This window comes from Vicugna pacos, chromosome 13, assembly GCF_048564905.1.
Source record: "Vicugna pacos chromosome 13, VicPac4, whole genome shotgun sequence".
NCBI lineage: Eukaryota > Metazoa > Chordata > Mammalia > Artiodactyla > Camelidae > Vicugna > Vicugna pacos.
This window is the reverse complement of record NC_132999.1, coordinates 5,439,024-5,453,599: the sequence shown is the minus strand read 5'-3', so window position 1 is coordinate 5,453,599 and position 14,576 is coordinate 5,439,024. Positions and strand designations below refer to the sequence as shown.

At 37.8% G+C, this 14,576-nt stretch overlaps 1 protein-coding gene across 7 annotated transcripts in view; it reads right to left on the bottom strand.

Moving 5' to 3' along the window:
• The window catches only part of LOC102527220 (uricase), a 93,676-nt gene that overhangs the window by 43,624 nt on the left and 35,476 nt on the right, over nucleotides 1-14,576 (bottom strand). The gene's annotated exons all lie outside the window — the stretch shown is intronic.

The following is a 14,576-nucleotide window of genomic DNA, read 5'->3' as shown; positions in this document are numbered from 1 at the left end:
CAAAGGAAAGTTTAGAAATGAGTAATATTTTTCAAAAAGGAAAAATTAACTGAGATTGGGAGAAAGGAAAAACAACCCACCAACACTTGGAGGAAATAAAGAAGTAAAACATAAAGAAACCAGAATAAAATTTAGTAATCTTAATTTCAGTATGTTTCATTCATGAAATTTATTCATGGAATTCTTATCATTAAATATAAATATTATGTAAATGCATAGTAATAAATTTGTATCAAGTACTAATTACTTAATAAAATTTGAAATATAGTTCCTAACTTCAAGAAGCTTACAATCTAACAAAAGAATCACAACAATAACTAAAGCTAGCACTTATTAAGCATTTACTATGTAGTAAAGAGTCAACCCACATTTTCTTATTTGCTCTTCATAACAATGCTATGCAGTAGAAACTGTTATGATCCCCATTTTACTGACATGGAAACCAAGGCCTAAAGAGTTTCAGTAACTTGCCCAGTATCACAAAGGTCTATCTGACCTCTAAATAACTTCTATTCCAAGAGACAAGTTTTTAAAAATGATGTGATATAGGATAATACATATCTTTATATCTTAATCAACCAAAATTCATGGGACATAATGACGCTGGCTCAACGAAAGTCAGAGAAAAAGCTAAGTTTGTCTTTCTGTCAGAAGCAAGCAGAAGCTATAGGAATGTTGAATACTAGCTAGTTAACTTACATGATGGGAAATAAAAAGAGGTTTGAAAAAATGTTTTAGCCTTACATGAAGCATAGAAGCATAAATAATTCCAATAAAATCAGGTTAGAAGAGAAATTTAGAAGTAAAAGATCCTGACTTTAAAGATGAAGAGGGTCAAAACTTAGTCCAATAGTACAAAGAGGAAAGGATGAAAAAGAAAAAGAAAAGCAAACGTGAAGAAATTCTATTGAACAAAAATAAGCAATAGGTATGAGCTTCCCCACAAAAGTAAATCCAAACCTTCAGGAAAAGTGGTTTCATCTCAAGCACAACAGAACAGTCTGAAGGAGAAGAAAATCAAAATCAGAATCCATAAAATAAAGAGTATAGGAATGTGACGGAGAGGAGAAAAAGAAGGTGCTATCTCCCTGGGAATGCACATTAAGGACGTGCTTCTTACTGAAGGAGAGGTGGGACGTGGTTAGACCTCCCCTGAGGAAGGGAAAAGATGCTAGAATTGAATGGCCCTCATAGTACAAGGATATCAAACACTGACCTGGGGATGAAGGAATGTATCTTGGTGCTGGCAGTTCCCTGCGGTAGAGCTTAGAGGCAGCTACGGTAAACCACGGGAGAGAGAGTATCACTGTCTTCCTCTAGCATATGCCCAGGATTGCTACCCAGTCATGCTGATTCCTGTAGGGACAGTGGGGATGTATCTTTAGAGTACTAATATCCCGAGAAGGAAATGGAGACATCTGAGAATACAGGCAATGCTCTTATTTGTTCTCTGGGAGAAAGAAGAGAATATGGGAGATATCAATGAACAAAATTTAAGTTCTAAATCATGATTTAAAATACTGAAATTAAAGACCCATGTCTAAGATGGGAATGTATCTTACACAGACATGCAAGACTGGGTTTGTCTATAAACTACTTATTGTAATCATGCAGAAAAGAAATTAAAAACAGAAATAAACTTATGGCAATAATCATTAGGATGGTAGTGCTAACATGGAAACTCCAAGTCATTTTTCTGCTGTGCCTCACACCCTTTCTTAGAAGAGGTATTTCCCCCAGTCCGTTTGTATCAAGTGACCCCTTCTGCTCTAGCTCCAAATGGCCGAACCAAGTGAGCTTGTGATAGCAAAGAAAATAAGTCATAGGCCATTCCAGGGCAATCAGATATGGGAGAGAGTTTAAAGTAGGGATACCAAGACTGAGAACTTGGGCACTTGATCTGGAGGGTTATGTCCACTGGAGATAACATACCACTTTCTGTCTTGGGCACTCTGAAACAGTGCATGCTGGGCTGCAGAAGCTAGAGGATGGTGCAAACGAACCTCAAGATCAAAGGAGCAGAGAGTGATATCAGATCTCTACTGTCCAGATGTCAGCTGAGTTCCTTGTGGAGCCCAGCTATTCTCCCTGGTCACATATTCTGTGACAAACCCCTATATTCTGTCATTATATCCCCCATGTTTAGTTTAAGTTAGTTTGAGTAGGTACCTGTTTCTTGCAAGGAAATAATTCGTGTCTAAATTATGTAGAAACAAGAATGACAGTGTGAATATGGTACCAAATCATTTCAATAAAAATAATAATTGAGAAATGTGTCCTAAACAAGTCTCACAGTCTCATAATCTCAGGTGTTTTACATACTAACACAATATGAGTTATAAAGGAAATACATTTGAGATTGTAGCACAGCACGGTAAATATGCTTTCACAGGAAGCAACAGGAAAGACTTGGTGGGAAGGCATAAGAAAGAGTTATGATACAGCTTCAAATGTCTAATTTGAAAATGCGACACTTACTAAGAGTCTCACCAGTTAAAATAATTCTTGATTAACTTTTGGCTTAATACGCGAATAATTTCATCTCCCAAAGAGTAGATGAAACGCCTAGAGGAATTTCAACTCTGAACCTAAGACTTGCCAGCAAGGAGGAGTTTGTTGGTAAAATGAAAGTAACAGTGTCCCAGGAGAAAAATGTGCCTGGATGATCATCAGGGACAGAAAAGCAGACCATAGTCCAAGCTTAGAAAGTCTGAGGTTGAGGTACAAGAGAAAATATGATTTCATGGCAGAAGACTCTTAAAGGGAACACAGCTCAAGAAGTTAAGAAGTTACCAAAACTGAAATTCTAACTATGTGATTTCTCCGCGAGGAAGAAAGGGCGAAAGCAACGCAATTATACAATATGATTTTTCACAAGCTTATATATAAATTAAGTGTATACAAAGCAAAAGAGAAAAAGATCAATGAACAAAGAATAATAGAAGAATGGTACCAACCTGCATACGGAATTATACGAAACCTCAGTGGCTACTTGTTGCAAAAGATGCTAAGGTTAACAAAAAATGTTTTATATTTAATCAAGATTACATTGGAACAAATATTTGTGAATGCCAGAAACCTCTTTGCCTCTTTTATTTCTGTCTTTTCAGTAAAGATGAATGGTTTTCAAATTGAGAAGGCAGGGAAAAAAATGGTCAGGGACAACTAAAGATCCCTGCAAAGCAATTTTAAGAGAGCACACAGCTCCCTATGAAGAGTTCATGTTTCCAGGCCTGATAAATAACAGTGAAAACTACTGAAAGACCAGAGCTCTTTGAGGAACTATGGGTGGACAAATATCATCTAATTTCCAAAACTGAATGGAAAGTATGGTCTCAAATGTAATCCCTGGAATGACCCTGCAGTGGATCTTTAAAGGGCCAGGTTGTAAGCACTTAGAAAACAATCAGCTAGACAATCTGCACGTGTCCGCGTGAACCAGGTTCTCTGAGTCAGGCATCTCTGACTGCCTCATTTCCGTTTTTGACAAGAGTTACAAGACTAGTGGATCGTAAAATTGTAGTAGGTAGCAAATCCTTGGGCAGCAACAAAACAAAGGTCTCTCTTGATATCCTGTGGTCAAGGCGGTAATGTTGGCTGAATGTGAGTGTAGTCCAATGAATTTATGCATTATCCAAGGGGTAGTCAAGATGAATTTGTGTCAATCTGCAACAAGGTTCTTGGTATCATACTGAAGACCCTGAGCACTTTTTCCAATTTAATGCATCAAACATACTCTCCTGGACAATGTGATGAGCAGAAGGAACAACAATGAACAAGAGAGACAGCCCGTGACTTTAAAGATCTTGTAAGTTGAGTCTTAGCCCTGTTTCATAAGCATTTTTATATGACTTTGGTGAACATCCAGAAAATACATTTATTAAGTTTGTATATGACAAGCAGGTAAAAAAAAAAAAACCAGTAGATCTAGGAGATGATGAAATTGCATCCCAAGGAAACTTGAAAGGCTGGTGTGATGGGTTAAATCAAATAATATTAAATATAATAAAGACAAATGTAAGGCTCTTCCCTTGAATCCAAAATCAACAGCAAAAAGCCACAATGGCCATCACAGAGGAGAAATATAATTTAACAGCAGATGCTATAGAAAATGACTCAGGGGTTATGGCAGAAAACTCAATATGACTAAACAATATAATTGGTTGAAAAAAATTAAAAAGAAGAAGAAACTAGTATAATATTGAGATGTATGGATAGAATATATTAGAAAGAGTAAGGAAATAGGCCTACTTCATCCTATGTTAGTGGCCTCGGTACCATCTTTGAGGAATATAGGAAGAGTGGAGGATGTGCAGAAGAAATTGGCCAGAATAAAGGTGGCTTCTGAGACAGTAGAAGGAACAGTAGAAAGAAATGTAAATGTTTATCTTTGAGAAGGTGCACTGGGGACAGGATAGATATCTTCAAATATATAAAAGAATATTCTCCAGAGGAGTGTTTATACTTGATCTATATGATGTCTAGAGGCAGAGGTAGGATAAAGGAATGGAAAACAGTGAACCACATTCAGCTCAAATTGTGTTGTACAAACTGTGTTGTACAAACCTCTTGCCAGTAAGTTCTACAGGTTCTGCCCAGACTTCCTCTCCAGCCACCCTCCCACTGCTCTCCCACCCACTGCTCTCCCACCCACTGCTCTCCCACCCACTGATACACCTCATCCACTGCCATTCTTCCCAACCCGCCTCAAAGCCATGCACTTGCTGGTCCTGCTGTCTGAACAACTTTTCTCCCAGACGTGCACGTGGCTGGCCTCTTCTTATCGTTAAGGACCTCAGCATCAAGGTAATTTCTTATGAGAGGCCTTTTCTGGTCACCCTATCTAAGTTAGCATCTCCAGTCTTTCTCTAATGCAACACTCTATTTTCTTTTAGCATTTATTACTATGTGATATTATCTTCATGATGGTACAAGGATTTTTGTATCCTGTTCACTGTTGAATTCCCAGCCCCTTGTGCCATCCCTGGAACATCGTGTGTTCACTGAGTATCAGTTGAATGAATGAATGAATGAATGTAAAGACGGCGAGATCTGTATTTATAAGATCTGTATTTGAGCAAAGAGCAAAAGGTCACTGAGAAGGCTGTGGTAGAGGAGATTTGTACAAAGACTAAGTATAATTGTATGATCTTAAAGTCCTTTTCAAATCTGAAGTTCTATAATTAAGCACTAATTTATGGGTGGCATTATAATTTCACTATCAGCTCAGAGAGGGATGATAAATGAAAACTGGAACAGCCAAAAGGCTTCATTTAAGAGGCAGAGATAGGTGGGATGTAGACAGTTGGAACAGGAGGAAAGTTGTTCTAGGAGAAGGAAACAGCATGAGCGAAGTCTCAGAGGCAGATCTGAGTACCATAGGAGGAGACAGTTGTCAGGGGTTGGGTTTATCTAGAGGAGAGGATGTGCTTTGGGAACTCGAGAAAAATGAGACTGGACAGGTAGAGTAGGGCCACAATGCAAGGTGGGACTAAAGCCAAACTGTGAATTAAACTCAATGGGCAAATCCTGGGTGTTCTTGAGAAGACAGATGAACACCATGACCAAGGCAATGATTTAAGGGCAGTTAGTCTCTGGTAGGGTCTGAGCCTTGTGATTGATTTGAACTAAATGATGTGCCTTCAGTTGTAAATTAATTAATTTTTTTCCTATGCCATTTTAGGAGGCTCTGACAATAATCCTGATGTGAGCTATGAGGTCCTGACCCAAGACAGTAACAAGTGAAACAGGAAAAGATCAATGTGAGAAACATTTTTTTAAAAAGCTATCAGGAGCACAGGGAAATATATACAAGATCTTGTAGTAGCTCATGCTGAAAAAGCATATGAAAATGAATATATGCATACTCATGTGTGACTGAAAAATTGTGCTGTACACCAGAAATTGACACATTGTAAACTGACTATAACTCAATAAAAATAAAAAATTAATAAATAAATTTTAAAAGACATCAGGATTTCAGGCCTAAGTTAATAATAACTATAGTTATTCCCATAACCCAACATATAGTATGTGCTCAATAAAAACTTGCTTATGTACCATTAAAAGATCCTGTTATTGAACACTGGCAAGTATCTCTAAGCCTTTGTGTGAGAATGGCAGTGGATTTGTACATGTTCTCTCACTCAGAATCCTTTGTCACCAGTATTCTGCAGGTGGCTGGGTGAGTATGGTCAGGTGGACAAAATGTCTTCTGTTGTAAACAGTCACTATGACTTATATGACTGTGACCTTATTAGACTCGTGCTCCATTCAGACCAGCTGTTCTAACCTTACGTGACCAGGACTACGTGAGGCAGCACCACAAAGGGATTAAAGTGATTTCTTATCCATCTTGTCAGCACTTTTACATGCAAATGAATATAGTCCTTGCCAATTAATCACTTTAAAAGCCCATCCCTTCAGTCTCACTCTTCCCATTCTTTCTGACACTTCTCTTTACAAAAGACTTTTAGAAGCCACACGCCAGCCAAACAGTGGCTCATGCCCTGTAACTCTCTGCCAAATCTCCTTTAAAGCATCAACGTAACTCCCTGCCTTAAGCAGTGATGGTTAGAGATTTATATTCAGTATCTTGTAATAACGTATAATGAAAAAGAGTATGAAAAGGAATATATATATATCTACGTATAAATGAATCACTATTCTATACTCCAGAAATTAACAGAACATGGTAAACTGACTATACTCCAATACAAAATTTTTAAAAAGGAAAAAATAAAGATCCCTACTGTCCCCAACCCCATTCCACTCCCTCTTCCTTAACAGGCCTCTGTTTTCTTCTCTTTCCATTTGACTCATTTATTTCTAAGATTGTTTGATCTCTGTTGTTGTTTTTCCCCCTCCACAGTTTTTGCAAAGCTCTTTGAAGGAAACGTCAAATATATTCATGTTACTTGAATGATTTCCGTATGACAACCCGTAAGAGCCCAGCTGAATTTGGGAAGGAGCGTAGTACAAGTGCAACAGCTCTGGAATCACACGACCTGGATTTGAAACATGGCTCTGTTGATCTTGAGCAATTACCAGCTCTGTGATCTTCAACAAATTATTTAATCTCTCTAAGCCACTTTCTAAATTGAAAAACAAGACTGTTAATAATAGGAATGAGGTAATCTATGTAAAACACTTAGTGCTTAGCACATAAAAAAACTTTCCCATCTTCCACATAAAACTACCAGAACAAGAATAAATATGAACTATATTAATTAATCTTATTAATTCAGAGGTTGAGGGAAAAGCAGTTGCTCTGTCTGCACCACGTTCTAACAACGAACCAATTCCTCCGTGAAGAAATCAGTCTAACAGGTTGGTGTAAACAGAGCAAAGGAACCGAGAGAGACATTTATTTGAATTGTTCCCTTTCTCCATGGTGATAGTGTTTTCTCAATAACAAGTAGACAAATAAATAAAAAGCAGTCAGTTTTTACTTGATCTCACACTTGAGCAATCAAGAGGAAATGAATGGAAGAAATATTCGCAGAGAAGAGGAAGGTGCAAGCATCAGCCTTACAACCATCCAGGAGAACTCTCTGCAAACGCTTTCAATACAAGATTAATAAGCAGACTAAAGGGCGCTGCTGCCTTTATTTGCAGAGCAAACAGGCATGAGGCTTTCATGCGTGCAGGGCTTTGGAGGTTTAAATTCCAGTTCTGCTGCTTTCCATGCAGCCTCAGGCAACTTACTTAAGACTTCAAAGCCTTGATTTCCTCATCTGTGAAATGGAGAAAATTAAGAAAAATAATATATGGGAAGTTCTGACATCAGGTGAGCAGTAATATTTATTGTATCCCTACTCCCTTAGGGCAATGTTAGCTAAATAAAATCGCTTGTTCTCATGAGGGTGACTAGGCTGCATTACCTGAAGGTACATGGTGCTTTGGTACAAAGGAGGACTTTGTATCTGGATATTAGGCAGGCAGGTGTTCCATAAATATTTGATAATTTGTTTTGGCTTTAAAGCAAGTACTCTCTGTACCCAATACCTATTCTAGGATCTTCTTCAAAATCGCTGTAGGTAAAGAAGCCACCAGCTTCCTAGGTCTACAGCATCCTAACCTAATCCCAAGATCCTGCCTGTGTCATTCACCGCTGTTTCTTCATTTCCTGTAATCTTAGAGTGCTTCCAGTGGTTTGGCAGGAGAGCTATCCACAGAAAGCAATCTTTTTGACATATTTGGAACACGTTAGGCTTCCACTGTGTTTAATTACCACTTGATGGTTGGGAGGTATTTCAAACAGAGTTAAAGGAAAAGGAGTAATTTAAATGATTGTCTTAAATGATAAATTACATCAATGTCATGTCATATACCTACAACCTTCTGAAAAGGAGGCTGTCTCTCTTTTTTCCAATTTGGGTGAGAAGATTGTTATAGCCCCTAGAGGATACTGATTCATGAAGGGGGTGGGGAGTTCCCAACTTTGGGGGCAAGGTTGGTCTGAGTGACTCTGGGTCAGTTAATTGTCTAGACTATGGCTGGGTAGGTGGATGGGGGTGTCCTTTAGAGTCAGGGGGCAAAGTAGGAAAATGGAAATCCTACCTTTTGGTGCATATTTTGGGGGAGAGATATATAAATCAATTTTTAAATAACCTTATCTCATAGATTAATTTTTTGCATTTCTTTCCTATTTTTAACATAGTTTCAAAATTATTTTTAAACTAAATAAATAAATAAATTTATTTATTTATTGAAGTATAGTCAGTTACAATGTGTCCATTTCTGATGTGCAGCATAATGTTTCAGTCATATGTATACATACATATATTTGTTTTCATATTCTTTTTCATTATAGGTTATTATAAGATATTGAATATACTTCTCTGTGCTATACAGAAGAGATTTGCTTTTATCTATTTTATATACAGCAGTTAATATTTGCAAATCTCCAACTCCCAATTTATCCCTTCCCAGCCCCTTTCCCCCACCCTCTGTAACCATAAGTTTGTTTACCATGTCTATGAGTCTGTTTCTATTTTGTAGATGAATTCATTACTGTCTTCTTTTTTTCTTTTCTTTTTTTTTTTTTAAGATTCCACATATGACTGATATCATATGGTATTTTTCTTTCTTTTTCTGGCTTACTTCACTTAGAATGATGCTCTCTAGATCCATCCATGTTGCTGCAAATGGCATTATTTTATTCTTTTGAATGACTGAGTAGTATTCCATTGTATACATATACCACAGCTTCTTTATTCAGTCCTCTGTTGATGAATATTTAGTTTGTTTCCATGTCTTGGCTGTTGTATATAGTGCTGCTATGAATATTGGAGTGAATGTATTTTTTTAAATTAGAATTCCTTCCAGATATATGCCCCAGAGTGGGATTGCTGGAGCATATGGTAAGTCTACTTTTAGTTCTTTGAGGAATCGCCATACTGATTTCCATAATGGCTGCACCAAATTACATTTCCACCAACAGTGAAGGAGGGCTCCCTTTTCTCCACAGCCTCTCTAGCATTTATCCTTTGTGGACTTCTGAATGATGGCCTATTGGCCATTTGTATGACTTCATTGGAGAATTGCTTGTTTAGGACTTCTGCCCATTTTTGGATTGGGTTGGATTTTGTTGTTGTTATTAAGTTGTATGCGCTGTTTATATATTCTGGAAATTAAGTCTCTGTCAGTTGCATCATTTGCTATATATTTTCCCCCATTCTGTAGGTTGCCTTTTTGTTTTGCTTATGGCTTCCTTTGCTGTGCAAAAGCTTGTATGTTTAATTAGGTTCCTTTTTCCTTTTTGCTTTTATTTCTATTGCTTGGGTAGACTGCCCTAGGAGAACACTGGTAAGACTTATGTCAGATTACGTTTTGTCTATGTTTTCTTTTAAGAGACTTATCGTGTTCTGTCTTATATTTAAATCTTTAAGCCATTTTGACTTTATTTTTGTGTATGGTGTGAGAGAGTGTTCTAACTTCATTGATTTACATATGGCTGTCCAGTTTTCCCAACACCATTTGCTGTAGAGACTTTCTTTCTCCATTGTACATTCTTGTCTCCTTTGTTAAAGATTAATTGACTGTAAGTCTGTGGGTTTATTTCTGGGCTCTCTAATCTGTTCCATTGATTCATATGTCTGTGTTTGTACCAATCCCATGCTGTTTTTATTACTGTAGCCCTGTAGTATTGTCTAAAGTCTGGGAGGGTTATTCTCCCAGCTTTGTTCTTTTTTTTTCAGTATTACTTTGGTAATTCTGGGTCTTTTGTGATTCCATATAAATTTTTGGATTATCTGTTCTAGTTCTGTGAAAAATGTCCTGGGTAATTTGATAGGGATCACGTTAAATCTGCAGATTGCTTTGGGTAGTATGGCCATTTTAATAATAGTAATTCTTTCAATGCAAGAGCAGGGGATACCTTTCCATTTTTTTAATGTCATCTTTAATTTCCTTAATCAGTCTTTTGTAGTTCTCTATGTATAAGTCTTTTACCTCCTTGGTCAAATTTATTCCTAAGTATTTTATTGTTTTGGATGTGATTTTAAAGGCGATTATTTCTTTACTTTCTTTTTCTGACATTCCATTGTTAGTGTAAAGAAATGCAACTGATCTCTGTGTGTTAATCTTGTATCCTGCTACCTTGCCAAATTCCTTTATCACCTCTAGTAGTTTTGTGTGGAGCTTTTAGGGTTTTCCATATATATCATGTCACCTGCACATAGTGACAATTTTGCCTCTTCTCTTCCAATTTGGATCCCTTTTATTTCTTTTTCTTGCTGTGGCTAGAAAGTCCAATATTATGTTGAAAAGAAGTGGTGAGAGTGGGCATCCTTGTCTTGTTCCAGATTTTAGTGGGAAGGCTTTCAACTTTTCACTGCTGAGTATTATGCTGGCTGTGAGCTTCTCACAAATAGCTTAAATTTTAAGTAGCTTTTTTCTTTGTTGAAAAAGAGATATATGGTCACTGGAGAATATTATACAGATAAGCAAAAGGAAGAAAATTCAAAATACTTTGTGCAAAAAAGCAAATTAGTGGTTGCTTCAGGCTGAAGAGTTGGGGAGGAGAACTGATTAAAAGGGGCATGGAGAAAGTTTTTGTCATGGGAGTGATTACAGATGTGTACACATTGTCAAAATTCATCAAACTGTATGCTTAAAATTCATGTATTTTATTGTATGCAAATTATGCCACTATAAAGCTAATGAATACTTTTCAAAGTAGTTCTGTCATTACCCATACAAAACTACTGTTAATATCTTTATGTACATTTTTCAAATGATTTTCTATGTGTATATATATATATATATATACACACACACACACATATTTGTTTACACAAAAGGTATCATTTTTGATCAAATGTAACTGCTTTTTATCAATTTCAATCTTTTATTCTCTTACTTGGAAGTAGATTTTACCACGATAACCAATTGCTCCCACAAAGTTTATTACATAACACCCAAGGGGGAAAAATTGCTTTGAGGAGAGAGAAACAGGAAGCTATTTTGACTTTTACAGCCTCCAGAATCTCATTATTGACAATTTAACAATCACTGCACACTTAATAGGCAGGGTCTTGTTATATAAACGTTGGACAGCAACATTTGCCATTGGTAATGTAATGGCAGCTGACTGTCAAGAAACCCACCGGCAGCTCCTGCCAGTACCCCACCTATGTCACATCTGCCTCTGAAAAGGTGAGTCTACCTATGTGTCTGTGCCTGACATATAGCTTCACAACCCTCTGCTTCTATAGATTTACCTGACATTTCAAAGGAGAGGACAACAGAAAATTCTGACCACTTCTTAACAGAGGCAAAGCTATTATTTTTCAGAGGTAATTGTAGGGGAAGCAAAACTACCTTTGCCCCCTTAGAGTTTCCAGTCAAGTCTAAAAATTAAACTGACATAAGGCAGATTTAACAGGAGAAAATCATACCAGTTTTATTTATTTAATATTTATTTAAATATACCAGTATTTATTTATTTATTTATTTATTTATGTAACACGAGGGCCTTCATAAGGAAGTGAAGACCAAAGAAGTAGCAAAACCCATATGCTTTTATACTAGGTTGAACAATTAGAAGCAATTGTGAAAAAGTAACTTAAAAATACGGGGAGGCTCAAGGATGAAAAGAGTCATTTTAACAAGGTCTGTTGGTAGAGAATTCTCTTAGCCTCAGCTCTCCACTTCTGCTGACTAGGATGTTTCCTTTTCCCCAGTGCAGGGAGAGCATCTTTCACATGGGAGTTTTATCCCCTGCTTTTAAGAAGAGAAGGGTAGGTCAGATCATCCTTCTTGCATTTGCTGTTTTTCAAGTGCCTTTAGCTTAAAATAATCCTTCTGCCAAAGTGACATATTTTGTGGTGACATTCTGGTTTCCTTCATAATTCTGAACCCCGCAAGAACCAGCTCCCTCTTACCTATATGAGACTTTAGGAATGCTGAAGGAGCCAGAAGAATTAAAGTCAAAACCATCCCTGCTGTTAATAGGGTGTCAGTTACAGGCCCGACTGCAGGGGAGGCAGCAACAGTCACCACCTGGCTTCTGCCTCTGCTGTTGTGGGTACCTGTGTGCATGTCTGTGTAGGTGGGCTATGCAGTCAAAGAGAGAGAGAGGTATATTTCCTACCAGGGCTATTAGACAAAGATTCTAACTACGGGATAATCTGTCTTGTGAGTAGCTGGTTCCTAGAGAACAGGAAAAGAAGCTATTAAAATCCAGCCACTTTTACCAGGGATGAAATAATTTGGCCCTATCGACAGAAAAACAAAAAAACAAAAATAAAACAGATTTCATGACTCATTTCCAGCAGTACCATATGCAGATGAGGGTATAATCAGAGCCTCCTGATGACTCAGGTGTACACGCCTCCAGAAGGAAGATAAGGAGAGGTTGCGCCAAGCTGGAGGGCTTGCCAGTAGTGTATCTATGTCCTAGAAATCAGACTTGCAGCATCCTCAGCTCCCACCAGAAGCCCAGGGGGTACCTGGATACCCAAAAGCCCGAGCTCCTTTGGGCCAGGGCTCAGCATAAAGGCACCTGAATGGCTGAACAATCTGTCCCATGTCTGTGTCTACACTTTGGGGACGGCTGGAGCCACTCACTCCCAGGCCCTCACCCAGCAGGTGTGTACGAAGTGAAGGCAGAACATGAGAAGCAGTGAGTCAGGTCACACTGAAAACAGCAGAGAAGTGACAAATGACATGATGGGAGGACAGAAGAACTCTAAATGCACAGCTGTCTGGAGCCACTTAGCACTGGGCTAACGCCCTGAGGACCTCAAATGTTCCTGAGACCAATGGCAGTATTATAGCACTGGACAATGATGGATGTTCAAAGAGTTATCAAGAAAAGGTCAAATTATGTTCAGAACATTTTGTTTAAGGAGGCAACGCATTTTGGAAAAATCACTTTCCAAAATAAAGCTTTAAAGTTGGCATTTAAGTTTGGGTTAAATTATATTGGCTGTTAATAGCACTTCCACTAAAACTCTTAGGGATATTCCACATTACTGCATTAAAATTCCACCCAGAGAGAATTATTATATGTAGTGTCTTACTGATATATAAATATGTATATACGTTCTACACCTATTTTTAAATCAAATCCCATATCTTCCTATTTCCTCCAGGACCTGACACCATTATTTATCTTCTCTCAACCTTTCAACCACTTGCTTTCTACTAGATCTTTCTCTTTAGCATGTAAGCATGTTCAGGTCTCTTCTACCTGAAAAACCAACCAAACAAAAAAACCTGCCTAGGTCCAACAGCACCTCACCCTCTCCCAACACTGACATATGCCTTTCCTTTCCTTCATCATCAAACTTGTAGGGATAGCTCTGAATCTTGTGGTCACTTCTCTAAGAAATCTCTTGCTAATTCCCAATGCTTTTTTTTTTGTAAGTTTTAATCTTATCTTTTGCATATTTGCATTTGCACCATTGACTGTGCCCCTTCCTTAAGCCATGCCTTCCTCCAGGTCCCTGTGATACTTTGCTTTTTTTTCTTCCTATCTCTTTTTTTCACCAGGGTCTTTTTTCAAGTTTACCTTTCCCCTGTCTGAACCCTCAGTGTCAGTATTATTCTGAGTTCTATCTCTGGATCTCTTCTCACTTGAAACATTCTCCCTGGGCAATGTTATCCACTATTCTTTAATGACACCCATTTCTACATTTCTGACCAAGTTCTCACTTGTATGTTATTTGTGCATATGAGTGTGTAAAATAATACAGAGTGAACATCACCACCTGAATGATACTTAAAATGTCTCATATTCAAGCCTCCTTTCTGCTCTTCAGACCTCCTCCTTCTTGGTTTCCCCCTGCCTAGGAATCACTCATCCAGTAACCCAACTTTGAAGACACCATAGATTCTTCCCTTCATTCACTCATCCAAACAATCAGCACCTCCCCTTGACTCTACTTCCTTATTATTTCCCAAATCTATCCTTTCCAGCCTGCCTCTTGTGTGCTGGATCAGAGTAAGTCTTTAGTCTTCACCTTCACATTTGAGTTATTGATTCCCCAAATTTTTGCTTCTACTCCTTGGCTCCTCTTTGGAATTTTGGATTTGGTAATCTAGATTTATTCTCATTCACAATCCAG